The 16091-nt window shown below is 45.5% G+C and overlaps 1 long non-coding RNA gene across 1 annotated transcript in view; it reads right to left on the bottom strand.

Moving 5' to 3' along the window:
* LOC310707503 overlaps positions 1 to 16091 on the bottom strand; it is a 211864-nt gene that overhangs the window by 107020 nt on the left and 88753 nt on the right. The gene's annotated exons all lie outside the window — the stretch shown is intronic.

The following is a 16091-nucleotide window of genomic DNA, read 5'->3' as shown; positions in this document are numbered from 1 at the left end:
CTGAGCTCAGCGGCGGCAGCGCTGGCGGTGGAAATAAGGACATTCCAGGATCAAATCAAAAGCTGAGATGGCTTTTGTTATTCCAGGACTGCCCCTAGAAAATCCAGACACTAAAATCCAGGGTATGGAATAAAAGACTAACACTTAGCAGGAAATCAATACATAACTCCTAAGACAAATCTGTACTCCCTCTCTAGCAGGTGACAGCATGAGATACTTGCGGAAGCTTATCTGGAAAGTGTCAGAAACTACCATTTTATGGAACAAACAGATTTAACCACTTAAAGGCCCACAGGCTTCAGGCACTATAATGGACATCCACTATAATGGATATTAATCTCCTTGAAATAACAATAATCTTCTGCAATATGGCAATACAAAGGCTTCAAAGAAAGATTCTGGAGAGGGCTTCCTTTCCAGATTCAGTGTGGCGTTTTTTGAACTTGCCACCTTTTCCTGCCGCTGTGCAGGCTGAGTCGTCCTTTGGTTTTTGGTGTCGCAGCTTTGCCCCACATCATATGACCTCAGTTGATGGACAGGTGGGCGTGGCCTCACCAGAACAGGTTGTTCAGGTACCACAGCATCCTTGATAACAGATTAAACGCAAAACAAAATTTAACAGACCAGATTTTCCACAGAAAGGGCGACTTAGATTAAATTGGGAAGAAATGCAGATTGGCATTTTGATGCTAACACTGTGTGGACGCTGAGCAGCACTCCTTGTGGAAAGATACCTGCTTGGAAGCACCCTTGTGTAATAAACAAAAATCTGCCCTTATTCCCTTATGGGGAACCCAAGAGCCCTTATAGAGTCCTTTGTAGGTTCTCCATCGGTTGGAGAAAATAACAGAGGCCAACCAGAGAAGATTGAGAAGCAAAGCAACTAGTAAGCCTGATCTTTATTGATCTGTTGCAACAGGGTGCTCCCCTCACACACAGGAAAGGAGGAGGACCCTGAACAAAGGTGTCCCTGCCCTTATATAGACATTTTAAATTGCCCGCCTGGAGTCCAAGACCAGCCCCAGAAACGTCATACCTACATCACATACAGGGGGTTGGACTCAATGGCCCTTGTGGTCTCTTCCAACTCTATGATTCTATGAAATCTGAGTGCATTGTTTATCTCGTCTGACAGGTTACCTGTTAATGCTCACTTGACTGGATACCCTGGGGAGCCTGGCCAGTCTTTTGTAATGATAAATACTTAGTTCCTGAGCCAGGTCACAGGCTCACCCTACTCATTCACAGACATACCCTTAAGACAGGATTTATGAACGAAAAGACAATGGGGAGGCTTTTCCATTTTCCTTCGACCTTGCAGAGAAATATTTTCAGGACTTTTTCTGTGGGGTTTCAGACATGTGGTTTATATATGCAGTTATGAAGATTTATCATCTATATCTATATCTATATCTATATCTATATCTATATCTATATCTATATCTATATCTATATCTATATCTATATCTATATCTATATCTATATCTAATCTCCTTAAAAATCTTATAACAGTAACACAAACTTTGTGAGTGCTCACTGGAAGGACAGATCCTGAAGCTGAGGCTCCAATACTTTGGCCACCTCAGGAGAAGAGAAGACTCCCTGGCAAAGACCCTGATGTTGGGAAAGATGGAGGGCCCAAGGAGAAGGGGACAACAGAGGATGATATGGTGGGACAGTGTTCTCGAAGCTACCAGCATGAGGGAGGCAGTGGAAGACAGGAGTGCCTGGCGTGCTCTGGTCCAGGGGGTCACGAAGAAGAGGCGGACACGACTAAACGACTAAACAACAACAACACAAACTTTGAAGCTGGGTTCACGTTGTGGGTGAAGAAACTGTCTTAGTGCTTATCTTGACCCCAAGGGAGTTCTTACACTCCGTGGCACAATGGCGGTGGGTGAGGGGTCCCTGATACAGAGACCTGACTTAAACATTTCAGGGATAAGAACCAGTCTTGAATCCACCCTTTGAGACCAAGAGTGCTTGCATTCTGTGAGGCTGTGATCTGGCAATAAGAGATTATTAGAAAGGAAGCACATGTCATAGTCACTAGCAAAATACTTCCAATCCATAAAGCAATGGATCTGAAACACAATTTACTCATTTCAAGCAAAAAAAGAAGACCCCTTGTTGTTTCTTTGTTTGATAGGTAGGTTGACGACGATTAGCTGTTGGGTCACTGTGCTGGCCAGTGGAGTTTCTCCATCTATCAGATTTCCACGGTGACCCTTGCATTCATCCCAGAAAAGGTCAATTTCTGTGAGGCTTGGTTGGTACATTTATGAACATTTATTAAACATATAAGACCTTAAATTTTTTATTACACTTGGTAGCTGCATTTGCAGCTGTTTTAAAGGCGTTCCAAGCCAAACTGCTTTCCTCTGTCCTAACAAGCTTAGCCTTTCTCCTTTTAATAAAGCTTTGAGACTGAGCCATTTCCCTCCTAAACCTTGAAGTCACACTGGGGCACTTGTTGCATCGGGCATATTTATTTTCCCATTTGTAATTACCAAGGGGCAACTGGCTTACGGCGGTTGTGACAGGATGGGGCGGAGGTTGTCTTTGCTTATGTGATAACACTTTCTGGAAACTCATCGCAGCTGCCAGTTTGTTCGCTTTTAGAAAACCAAGACCGTTTTCTTGTTTCAGGGAATAGCGGAGCTGTGTCATCTGAAGCAGAGAAAATAGCCAAACCCTGTTTGAGGAGCTGGGATGCTTGGCAGAGAACAAAGAACTGGGAGAAGGCGGGATGGCGACAACAATGGGCTACTTTTGACTTGTACTGTCAAGGATATGGTGGAACAGACAGGATGCGTGTCAGCAAATTTCTGGATTTCGTTGGAAGGTGCACAGATGTACCGGTTGGCTGGTCGTCCCAGCGCTGATTTCAAACAGAAAAAGGGGGACTGAGGGCTTTGAAGGAGAAAGAGCAGCTGTTTGTGGAAGCCTCTGGCCCTCCCCTGCAAAACACACACACACACACACACACACACACACACACACACACACACACTATGCACTCCTTGTGATTTGCTTCAGGGGGGAAAAAGAACCTAGTGTTATCCGAGTGTGCCAGAGAGATCCCAGGGGCATCGAAGCTGTGAAAAGCGCAACAGTCTTCGGAGCCAAGCGCCGCTGAATGGAGGCAGTGTGTGGGGATCTTCAAGCACCTTCTGCAAGATGACTCAAGCAGACGGGCAAAGGCGGCTGCAGGGCAGAGAGAACTGCTGTGTTGGGGTTTGCCGATGCAGGCACACCCAGAACCCAGAGAGGGTGAGGAATTAAGGGCAGGGAAGCAGGGGATTAAGAGCTCAAGCAAAGGAGGCACAGTTCTTAAATCACTGCCTGCAAGACAAGCGCATTGCAGGCATTTGGTGCTGAACAACTACCTTCTAAAGGGTGGTTCTGCTGTTGTAAACAAAGTCTGGCCTTCTTCCCGTACGGGGTCTCCAAGAGCCTGTATAGAGTCCTTACGTAGGTTCCCTATCGGTAGGAGAAAATAACAGAGGCCAACCAGAGAATATGGAGAAGCAAAGCAGCTAATAAGCCTGATCTTTATTGATCTGTTGCAACAGGGTGCTCCCCTCACACGCAGGAAAGGAGGAGGACCCAGAACCAAGGCGTGACCGCCCTTATATAGACATTTTAAATTCCCTGCTCTGGAGCTCAAGACCACCCCTCCATACATCATACATACATCACAGAAGGGGCGTAGCTCAAGACCACCCCCCAGATACATCATACCTACCTCACAGAAAGGGCGGTCTACAGCAGAAATCTGAGTGTGTTGTTTATCTCCTGTTGTCATTTACCTCCTGTCTGGCAGGTTACCTGCTTAATGGTCACTTGATTGGGTTGCCTGGGGGGCCTGGCCAGTCTTTTGTAATGATAAATACTTACCGTAGTTCCTGAGCCAGGTCACAGGCTCACACCATATTCATTTCTTAAATGTGCCCTTAAGACAGGATTTGTGAGGAAAGAGACAATGGGGCGGCTTTTCCATTTTCCTCTGACTTTGCATAGAAAACATTTGGGCAGTTTGGGAGCCAAAATGGCTTCATGGCTGTTTTCCTGTACTGCTTCAGACCTGTGGTACATTGGTAAATTTATGAATATTTAATATATACCTAAGACCTTAAAATTCTTATCACACCACACAGTATGCAAAAGCTAGCCTTGGTTTGACTCAGCAGAGAGAGGCAGTCAATCACAGCTCCCCTGCATGAACCACATCTGGACACCAGAAGAACAGCCCTGCTGGATCAGACCCAGAGCATCCTCTCTCACAGCTGCCCATCCAGATGGCGCAACAGGAAGCCCTCAAGCAAAATTTGAGCATGAGAACCCTCTCCCCTCCTGGGCTTTCCATTCAGAAGCATTATTTCCTCCTGCTGTGGAGGCAGAGCAAGTCCTGGCTAGTAGACTTCGACAGCCCTCTTCTCCTCCTTGAATTTCTCTTATCTTTCTAAGCCATCCTGTGGACATGAGTTCCGCAGTTTAATTGTCTGCTGCATTGGTCACTTTTGTTGTTGCTTTTTTTAACAGCACACTCTGAATAGCTTAGGTGTGGCACTGTGCTTTGCCGATCTGAAGGTCGACGGTTCGAATCCCCACGACGGGATGAGCTCCCGTTGCTTTGTCCCATCTCTTGCCAACCTAGCAGTTCCAAAGCACGTCAAAGTGCAAGTAGATAAATAGGTACCACTCCGGTGGGAAGGTAAATGGCGTTTCCGTGCGCCGCTCTGGTTCGCCAGAAGCGGCTTAGTCATGCTGGCCACATGACCCGGAAAAAACTGTCTGCGGAAGTCGACAAACGCCGGCTCTCTCAGTTTGTAAAGCGAGATGAGCGCCGCAACTGGACTTATCTGTCAGAGGTACCTTTGTTATTATTTAGTTGTGTCTGACTCTTGGTGACCCCCTGGACCAGAGCACACCAGGCACTTCTGTCTTCCACTGCCTCCCGCAGTTTGGTCAAACTCATGCTGGTAGCTTCGATAACACTGTCCCACCATCTCATCCTCTGCCGTCCCCTTCTCCTTGTGCCCTCCATCTTTCCCAACATCAGGGGCTTTTCCAGGGAATCTTCTCTTCTCACGAGGTGGCCAAAGTCTTGGAGCCTCAGCTTCAGGATCTGTCCTTCCAATGAGCACTCAGGGCTGATTTCCTTCAGAATGGAGATGTTTGATGTTCTTGCAGTCCAGGGGACTCTCAAGAGTCTCCTCCAGCACCATAATTCAAAAGCATCAATTCTTCGGCGATCAGCCTTCTTTATGGTCCAGCTCTCACTTCCATACATCACTACTGGGAAAACCATAGCTTTTACTATACGGACCTTTGTTGGCAAGGTGATGTCTCTGCTTTTTAAGATGCTGGGTACATTTACCTTTACCTTTTTACAACTAAGACAAGCAGGGAAGCTGTGGCAGTCCAGATGTTGTTGGACTCCAGCTCCTATCATCCATTGGCCAGAATGCCCAGGGCTGGAGGGAGTTGGAGTCCAACAACATCTGGAGGATACTCTCACTCTCTCTCTCTCTCTCTCTCTCTCTCTCTCTCTCTCACACACACACACACACACACACACAGATAGATAGATGATAGATAGATAGATAGATATAGATATATAATCTGCTTTATACCCCTTTCTCCCCCATCTCTTAAGAATCTGACTTTTTACTATTGCATGCCGTGTTTTAAATTTCTGCTCACAATCATTTTTGCAGGAAGGTTTTCTGTGGGTGGGAATTGGTGAGGATCTGGAAAGCATAACCAAACACGACTGCCATCTTTTATTCACACAAAAATTGGCACCTTGAACTTGAGCATGGGCAGAGTTCCTTTCCATGAGGTCCAACAGCAAATACATTTTCCTGGCTGTGTGCACAGAAAGCTGCCCTTTGCTGTGAGGCCACCACTGCACATAAGCCAGTATTGTCTGCTCTGCGTGGAAGTGGTTCTCCAGGGCGATACGCAAAGGACTCCCCCAGATTCTTTACTGATGATGCTGAGGATTAAAACTGAGACCTTATGAATGCAAAGCATGCTTATGCTATGGGTCAGTGGAAATAAGAGAAATGCAATAAGTTAAGAGGATTAGCATGAGCATGGCTATATGAATGCTTTGAAGAGATCTTACGCTGAGCACCTGTTTCTTAGGCGTATGAACTGGCCATGTTGAGAATCGAACCCAGTACATTCCGCATACCTGTCCCAGTCACAGGCCCTTCCCTACAGACCCTCTCGTAGATCAGCAGAGGTAGCGGGGGACTTGGCACTTCCACCACCCACAGGAGCTTGGCTAATCTGGGGGACTCTCTTCCCCAGGACGTGCGTCTGGCTCCTTCACTCTGCAGTTTTCTTCATAAGAATTTGCCATGGCCCTTGACCCTTGATTATTTTTCATACATAAACATAATGAAAAAAGAAAAAGTTGACAATAATAAAGGGAAAAGAATGAAACAGGAAAAAAAGAAAAAGAAAAAAGAATATGAAACATGCAATACAACAGATCATCACTTGACTATCACTTAATTAATTAATTAAAATCCATCTTCATAAACATATTATTTGGCTTCCTCAAATCTCTTCCATCTGAACTTCTTAGTAATTATATATAGCAGTTTCCAATATCATTATTTCATAAACCATATCACAGTCATAATCACATTTCCTTACTTTTCCTTTTGTACATTTTCTTATTTATATATTTAATCCCAATTTAATCCTAGGCCTAATTGATTATTTCAAGTGATTACATATCTTTAAGATTACAATATTTATTCAAATGGTCTTTAAATTTCTTCAAGTCTTCTTGGTGTTCCTCTTCTTACTGGTCGCAGATTCTCCCGGTGAGATCAGCCAGCTCCCTAAACTCCATCATCTTCATCTGCCATTCTACCGTTGGCTCCAAGACTTTGGCCACTTCATGAGAAGAGGAGACTCCCTGGAAAAGACCCTGATGTTGGGAAAGATGGAGGGCTCAAGGAGAAGAGGAGGACAGAGGACGGGATGGTTGGATAGTGTTCTCGCAGCTACCAGCATGAGTTTGACCAAACTGTGGGAGGCAGTGGAAGACAGGAGTGCCTGGCGTGCTCTGGTCCAGGGGGTCACGAAGAGGCGGACACCACTAAACGACTAAACAACAACAACACAATGCAGAGCAGCTGCTGCACTCACTGAGCTGTGTCCCTTCACTATGAGCCTTCTAGAGAGCACCCTTTTAATCATTTTGTTAAAAAAAATATTGCCCCCCAAGGTGGAAGACTTCTGGGAGAAGATTTATAATGAATTGAAAAAAATGTTGAAATATACATTTCTAAAGAAACCAGAGGCCTTTCTTCTTGGAATAACAGGTTTGGAATTGCCCAAGAAAGGTTTTAAATTATTTGTGTATGCCACAACTGCTGCTTGAATTTTACTAGCTAAGAACTGGAAGACCCAGGAAATACCAACAGTGGAAGAATGGCAGATGAAAATGATGGATTTTTTGGAGCTAGCCGACCTGACTGGAAGAGTCCGCGACCAGAAGGAGGAGGCGTTCCAGGAGGAATGGATGAAATTTAATGACTATTTAGTTAAATATGTTAAGTTAAATTAGTTGGAAAAACCTTGCAAATACCGGACAGGCTTAGGACTACAATATGTATTATGTGATGGATTAATACGGAATTGGGAAGAAAGAAACATGTCAAGAGATCAAGTTAATTTTATAAGAACACTGATTTGGAAAACCGTTAAAATGATATATATTGAAATCCAACCAGGGGGATACGAGGAAGTCACTAAACTATGTTAATTAAATTGAGGTTTATAAAGACAATGATCTATGTTTGTTTGTTTATATGTGTGTATTTGTTTGCTTAAATTTTTGTGAAAAACCAATTTTTTTAAAAAAAAATTATTGCCTTTTCGGCTTGATATGAGCAAAGAATTTTATGGACTGTATGCAATCACTCTTAAATTACTAAGTGCTTAAACTGGTGGTAATTAATTCCTGGTGCCTCCCAGCAGAACCCTAGGCATATATTTTCCAAGTGTGCTGCTCTCCTAAGGGACAATCCCTGTTTCCTGGTTTCTCCCCCTGGCAAATCAATCTTATCGGACTCTCTTTTGTCTTTTAAATTTCCAAGCTCAAATGTATACATTGGGAGATTAGCTGGTGCCCATTCATTGCAGATTGAATTTCTGCCTCCCCAGGACATTGTGAAAGGCGCCATTCTCCAATAAAAGGTCTTCAAAAGGAGGTCCGTGGCGAAATTACTGAATGAGAATTAATTAGCAAATATGTTTAGGATTCAGTGGAGATCAAGTGCTTTTCCCCTCTCTTTCCCCACACTGCAGGCTGCAAATGGGAGCACGGCAACAGCTAAGATTTTTATCACCAATATTTGGTTACCAGTTCCGTGTTTATCTTTTGTATATTTGAACTTTGCAGAAGTTGTCTCAGAGGGCCTAACTCTTGTACTTCACGACTTTGAGCCCATGCATTATTTTAATAGACTGATTGATAAAAATTATATAGCATTATATGGTTTACAGAAAGAATCATCCAATCAATGTATCAGTAACAACAACAAAAAGTTAAAAGCAACTATCTAAAACATTAAGAATATAATTAAAATTAGCTATAAACTAAGACCAGATTAAACACCTGCCATCATTCTACATGTCTGGAGAGGCTTACCTAAACAAAAAATGTTGACAAGCATACAGTGAAGAAGAAGTTTGCCTGGTGTCAAGAGGCAGGGAGTTCCACAGGATGGGTGCTGCCAAGCTAGAAATTTGAATTCTTACAAATACAAACGGGAATTGTGTGGCACCTATTAGAGTGCTAGTTCCACCAATCAAAGCAGCTGATTGGGTGCGTATGGGGTGATAAACAGGTCCCAAGTCGTTGAAGGTTTTTGTGTACTAGTAGGGTAACACTGATTTCTCCCTTCTTCATGTGAACATAAGAGAGCTAGTGTAGTGGTTAGGGTATCAGAGCAGGACCTGGGAGATCAGGGTTCGAATCCCCACTCAGCCAGGAAGCTCACCGGGTGACATTGGGTGCCAGTCACTGCTTTTCCTCTGTTGTAAACAAAAATCTGCCCCCCTTCCCTTATGGGGTATCCAAGAGCCCATATAGAGTCCTTACACAGGTTCCCTATTGGTAGGAGAAAATAACAGAGGCCGACCAGAGAATAATGAGAAGCAAAGCAGCTCGTAAGTCTGGTCTTTATTGATCTGTTGCAACAGGGTCCTCACTCACCACACGCAGGAGAGAGGAGGAACCCAGAACAATGCCGTGCAAGGCCTTATATAGACATTTTAAAGTCCCTGCCCTGGAGCTCAAGACCACCTCCCCAGATACGTCATACGTACATCACAGAAAGGGCGGTCTACAGCAGAAATCTGAGTGCTTTGTTTACCTCCTGTCTGGCAGGTTACCTGTTTAATGGTCACTTGATTGGATTGCCTGGGGAGCCTGGCCAGACTTTTGTAATGATAAATACTTAGTTCCTGAACCAGGTCACAGGCTCACACCCTATTCATATCTTAAATGTGCCCTTAAGACAGGATTTGTGAAGGAAAAGACAATGGGGAGGCTTTTCCATTTTCCTTTGACCTTGCAGAGAAAACATTTGCTCAGTTTGGGAATCAAAATGGTTTCAGGTCGGTCTTCCTGTGCTGATCTATGTACGTGCTTGCTTGGTACATTTATGAACATCTAACATATATCTAAGACCTCGAAATTCCTATCACACCACCTGACCTACCTCGCAGTGTTTTTGCCCTGGGGATAAAATGTGAGCCTCCTTGAGCTACTTGAAGAGGTGGGATAGGAAGAAGAAGAAGAAGAAGAAGAAGAAGAAGAAGAAGAAGAAGAAGAAGAAGAAGAAGAAGAAGTCTTGAAGCAGAGGTTGGGTGGTCAAAGGGATGCGGGTGGCGCTGTGGCCTAACCTCTAATCCTCTTGGGCTTGCCAATCAGAAGGTTGGCGGTTCGAATACTCGTGATGGGGTGAGCGCCCGTTGCTCTGTCCCAGCTTCTGCCAACCTGCCAGTTCAAAAGCACACCAGTGTGAGTAGATAAATAGGTACCACTGCAGCGGGAAGGTAAACAGCATTTCCGTGTGCTCTGTTTTTTGTCATGGTGTCCCGTTGCCCCAGAAGAAGTTTAGTCCTGCCGGCCACATGACCTGGAAAGCTGTCTCTGGACAAACACCAGCTCCCTCAGCCTGAAAGCAAGATGAGTGCTGCAACCCCATAGTTGCCTTTGACTGGACTTAACCTGTCCAGGGGTCCTTTACCTTTACCTGAATGGTCACCTGTCAAGGATTTTTACCTGTGATTCCCTTGGGGGTCCCTTCCATCACCGCAATACTTTGTAATAAGGTGGAAACCTGAAAAAGCTATGAAAAATAAAAAACAGGATGTTTCAAAGCTCACCTCTCCCTCTGTGATAAACAACAACAGTGAACTGAAAGAGCATTGCAAAAATAAAATACATCACCTTTGGCAATATCATGGAATCATAGAACCATAGAGCTGGAAGAGACCACAAGGGCCATCGAGTCCAACCCCCTGCCAAGCAGGAAACACCATCAGAGCACTCCTGACATATGGTTGTCAAGCCTCTGCTTAAAGACCTCCAAAGTAGGAGACTCCACCACACTCCTTGGCAGCAAATTCCACTGTCAAACAGCTCTTACTGTCAGGAAGTTCTTCCTAATGTTTAGGTGGAATCTTCTTTCTTGTAGTTTGGATCCATTGCTCCGTGTCCGCTTCTCTGGAGCAGCAGAAAACAACCTTTCTCCCTCCTCTATGTGACATCCTTTTATATATTTGAACATGGCTATCATATCACCCCTTAACCTCCTCTTCTCCAGGCTAAACATGCCCAGCTCCCTTAGCCGTTCCTCATAAGGCAGCGTTTCCAGGCCTTTGACCATTTTGGTTGCCCTCCTCTGGACACGTTCCAGTTTGTCAGTGTCCTTCTTGAACTGTGGTGCCCAGAACTGGACACAGTACTCCAGGTGAGGTCTGACCAGAGCAGAATACAGTGGCACTATTGCTTCCCTTGATCTAGATGCTATACTCCTATTGATGCAGCCCAGAATTGCATTGGCTTTTTTAGCTGCCGCATCACACTGTTGGCTCATGTCAAGTTTGTGGTCAACCAAGACTCCTAGATCCTTTTCACATGTACTGCTCTCAAGCCAGGTGTCACCCATCTTGTATTTGTGCCTCTCATTTTTTTTTGCCCAAGTGCAATACTTTACATTTCTCCCTGTTAAAATTCATCTTGTTGAATATGTTGATATGCACCTCAGCCTCGCCTCTCAGGCTTGTAAAAACCATTAGCATTATCTGAAGCTGCATTTAATATTCCTTGAGAAGATGCATATTGTGGTCTTCACCCTCAGGAGACAGGCTCTTCCAGATGTCCCAGACCCCGGCCTCATCTGTATGCATGCCCTTCCTGCAAAAGGAATCTCTTTGTTCAGCTATATCAGAGACTGGCTTTAGCATCTGGGAGGGAATCCTGTGGAATTTCCCATCATCCCCTCTCCCCCCTTTATCCTGGGTGCAGCCTAATTAGTCTTGGAGGAATATCTTACTTTTGGGAACTGATTTATCCCAGGTCGGAGCAGAGATGGAGAAAGAAAAGGGCGTTGGCCCATAATCAGAAAAGAACTGGGCTTTGTTCTACAGTTTCATCAGTCACATGGCTTCCCCCCAAAATATCCAACCCCCTTTTCAGTGTGGTTCTCCCCTCACAACAACCCTAGGCTGAGAGGAAGGGGTTGGGGGGTCCAGGGTCACGAGTGGAGAATTTAAAAGAAAACTGTCATCATCATAACGCCATTAGACAAATCTATGGTGCAGCCAGGGACGGAGAGCTTTAAAGCGTTAAGATCAGAATGTGGAAAATATGAAAGCAACAAGAAGAGGCAGGAATATTGGAGATATTCTTCAGAGGTCCAGACTATGGGGGGCCCGGAAAAATTAGTAATTAACAATTTGGAATGTAATTTGGTTGTGTTTTTTTAATTTTAGTTTATTGTTTTTAATTGGATTACGAAGTGGATATGTTGATGGGCTGTTTTTATTGGGAAATCAATAAAAATGATTTTTAAATAAAAGACAAATCTATGGTACAACTGTAGTTTTGGGATATTGTGTGCCGTTCTGGCTGCCTCACCTGAAAAAGGATATTGTAGATTTGGAAGACGTTCAGAAAAAGGCAACTCAAAGGAGCAAGGAGCAATGAAGAAAAGTTGGAGAGTTGGGGACTTTTTAGAGAAAAGGCAAGGGAGAGACGACACGATAGACATTTAGAAAGTTATCCGTGGCATAGAGAAAGAGGAGAGCAAAAATTTTTTCTCCCTCTCTCCTATACAGTGGTACCTCGGGTTACGTACGCTTCAGGTTACATACGCTTCAGGTTACAGACTCCGCTAACCCAGAAATAGTACCTCGGGTTAAGAACTTTGCTTCAGGATGAGAACAGAAACCGTGCTCTGGCGGCGCAGCGGCAGCAGGAGGCCCCATTAGCTAAAGTGGTGCATCAGGTTAAGAACAGTTTCAGGTTAAGAACAGACCTCCAGAATGAATTAAGTTCTTAACCTGAGGTACCACTGTAATGCTAGAACTAGTGAACATCCAATGAAAGGTTGGAAGGTTTAGGACAGATGAGAGAAAGCATAGGCAACTCCCCGTTCGCACGAGTCTTTTGTTTGGGGTCATTGCGTGTGTCAGTTGTTGTGCCTGAGCCCCATTCTGCCCTCTTGTGTGGCTGAAATCAGCCCGGGCATTGGCAGTGCCACATCAATTGGCAGTTGTGCAACATGGTTGGCGCCTGCACTTCATGCAGCGCACAGTTAGACTGTGGAACTTCCTGCCACAGTGATGGCCACCAACCTAGACGGCTTTTGAAGAGGATTAGACAAATTTGTGGAGGAGGAGAGCGTTATCGATGGTTGCTAGGCAGGATGGCTCTGGCAGCAGGCTCTTCTTCTGTCTGCATGAATGTGGGTCTCTCTCTGCCCGCCCCCTGCCCCATCCTGCTCTGACACTGTTGTAAACAAACATCTGCCCTTTTCCCTTATGGGGGACACAAGAGCCCATATAGAGTCCTTACATAGGTTCCCTACTGGCAGGAGAAGATAACAGAGGCCAACCAGAGAATATTGAGAAGCAAAGCAACTAGTAAGCCTGATCTTTATATGCTGCTTGTGTGTGAAAACAAAACCATCGGCCTTGCAGGGATTTGGAAAAAGAATATAATGAATTAAAACCAGTTAAAAAACTATTCAAAACATAAAACGTGAAAATCAACAATGATGTAAAAACCAGTATAAAATACATTTAAACATTCTAAATGTATGCCTAAACAAAAATGTCTATAGCAGTGAAGGACTCTGCCTGGTGTCAATAGGCAGGGAGTGCTGCCACACTGAAATAATTATTTATTAGAACTGTGGAACGCGTATTATTGTGGTTTAAATTGTGGAGGTTTAAGCTGTAATGTTGGGTCATTGGTTTTTATATTTTGTGAGCTGCTTAGAAGCCTTTCTGCATAAAACTCCCCCAGCGGTGCTGAACAGGGAGCAATACAAGAGACAGAACTTGCAAGGAGCAAGCTATTAATTAACATTGCAGTGGACCTTGTCAGCAAATACCACATTCTCAGCAAACATTCTAATGGCGTTTTTGACCCAAAAGATCATCATGTTTGATCATCCCTCTTGCCAAAGAGATCCCAGGTATGTTTTAATTAATTTTATCATGCTGAATCTCCAGCGGTTTGACCCAGAGAAGCCAACTAAAATAATCCTCTTTCACAAAATGCCACCACCGTAACGCTTGCTTGGCTGCCACTAACCAGACTTCATGCCAGTGGCTCCCAAACTTTTCCGGGTCACCTCCTCCTTTGTTCCACATCCCTAGTGCCCCCTACCTGACCCTATTAAAAGCATTATTCAGAAGAGCGGTGTGCACCCCCCCAAGGAAGATAAAATAAAATTCAGAACTGTAACCATTAATTGCACATTGGTTCAAAACCCAGTTAAAACTATTTAGTCTCATCAGTTCACCAAAGGGAAACCAGATTTGTCTGGTAGTCATTGATCCCGCCCAACGCCCCCTTGCTTTTTAGCACCCCCCAGGTCATCCCTAGGGGGTGGCACCACAAACCTTGCGAACCACTTCTTTAGACTTTTAATATTTTTGCTGCAGCTGCATGTGCCTCTCCCGCTTGCCATTTTGCTGCAAATCATAGCTGTCAAGCGTCCCTTATTTGGAGGGACAGTCCCTTATCCCAGCGCCGTGTCCCACTGCTGTCCCTTATTGATGATGTCCCTTAAATTTCCCAGGTTTCAAAGGAAGCAGCTCCTCTTTCTCCCTTCCTCCCTGCTGGCCAGGGAGGAGGGAGGCTCCAACTGTGTTGCTTGGCTGCTCGGCTCGCCCCCCTCCGGCCTCCTCTCACCAGCCTCGGCCCCTGGAAACACCTCCCCGCCGGGACTGGTGGGAGCCTCGGGCCCTTCCGCCGCCATCCTCCTCGCGGCCGCCAAACTGGGCGTCTCTGCCTGGGGCCTCCCCTCTGCCCGTCGCTGCCACTCCCACTAGGCCGTACTGTGGCAGTGCCACTGAAGGACCCGAATGAGATGGGCAGCCTGGCATGGTCTATGAATTGATGAGAAGCCTTGAGAGGAGAGTGAGGGCAACCACAGAGAAAGCAGTTCAGAGAGAGGAGGAGGAGGAGGAGGCACAGGCAGGTGTTCCAAGGGCTACAAGGGAAGGACCGCAAGCGCTTCTCCCATAGATTTGTAGTGGTAGACTAGCATAGATGGTCTGATCTGCAGGTTTACTTCGGGCACTATTCCCCCCCCCCTTCCTCCCGCCCCGCCTGATGGAACTGAGAGCTGCAGATGAAGCACGAGAGAAAAGATACAGAACTGCAGCAGCATCTTCGTAGCTTGGACTTCGTTTTGCGCGAAAAGTGGTTGCTGCTTTTAGTTATTTAATTGCAGTGTTTCATCGGCTGGTGTCTTGAGCAGCAACCTCTGGAAACGAAGGGCTAAAAACCGGCGCTGCTCTCCAAAATTATCTGGTCCCTTTTAACTGGTTAACTAAAATCCCTTATTCTGGCTGCTGGTCCCTTATTTTCAAATCTGTAAGTTGACAGCTATGCTGCAAATCATCCTCCACATTCCTCCTCATCTATGAGGGGTTGGGAGTGCTTGGACCGCCCCCCCCCCGCAACATCTCCTGAAGTAGCTGCATTCAGGACGCAGCTGTCATAAGCTCACAGAGCCTGGAAACCACTAGAACTCATGGAAAGAATTTCTTAATAAGTGCAGGCCCTTTTATTTTTACTGCAATAGGAAATGATAACCACGATTTTTACGGCACCGGTGGGGCACCAAGTCTCCCGGACAGCTCTCCTGCTCCCAGAGCCCCAAAAAGCAGCTCTGTTTGCAGATGTTGACAACGCCCGTCTTCCATCAGGAGAGCCCAGCGGATCAGGCCAGGTGCCCATCTAGCGCAGTACCCCCTTCTCACAGTGGAAAACCGGATGCCCATGGGGCACACGCAAAGCGACTGGCATTCCAAAGCGTTGCTGCCTCTGTCCAGAGAGGAAGGGCAGAGCCATCTTGGCTAGGAGCCATCAAGAGCATTCTCCTCGGTGAATTTGCCTAATCCTGTTCTGAAGCCATCTAGGTTGGTGGCCATCGCATGTCATGTGGCAGTGAGTTCCATAGTTCAACAGTGCACCACGTAAAGAAGTTTTTTTTTTTTACCATTTGAAGTTTATTATCCTTTGTTGTTGTTGTTTAGTCGTTTAGTCGTGTCCGCCTCTTCGTGACCCCCTGGACCAGAGCATGCCAGGCACTCCTGTCTTCCACTGCCTCCCACAGTTTGGTCAAACTCATGCTGGTAGCTTCGAGAACACGGTCCAACCATCTCGTCCACTGTCGTCCCCTTCTCCTTGTGCCCTCCATCTTTCCCAACATCAGGGTCTTTTCCACGGAGTCTTCTCTTCTCATGAGGTGGCCAAAGTATTGGAGCCTCAGCTTCACAATTTGTCCTTCCAGTGAGCACTCAGG

Source organism: Podarcis liolepis (assembly GCF_965112155.1).
Source record: "Podarcis liolepis genome assembly, chromosome: 5".
In the NCBI taxonomy this organism is placed as follows: Eukaryota; Metazoa; Chordata; class Lepidosauria; order Squamata; family Lacertidae; genus Podarcis; species Podarcis liolepis.
Note: the sequence above shows the minus strand (reverse complement) of the source record. Positions and strands in the feature narration are given on the sequence as shown.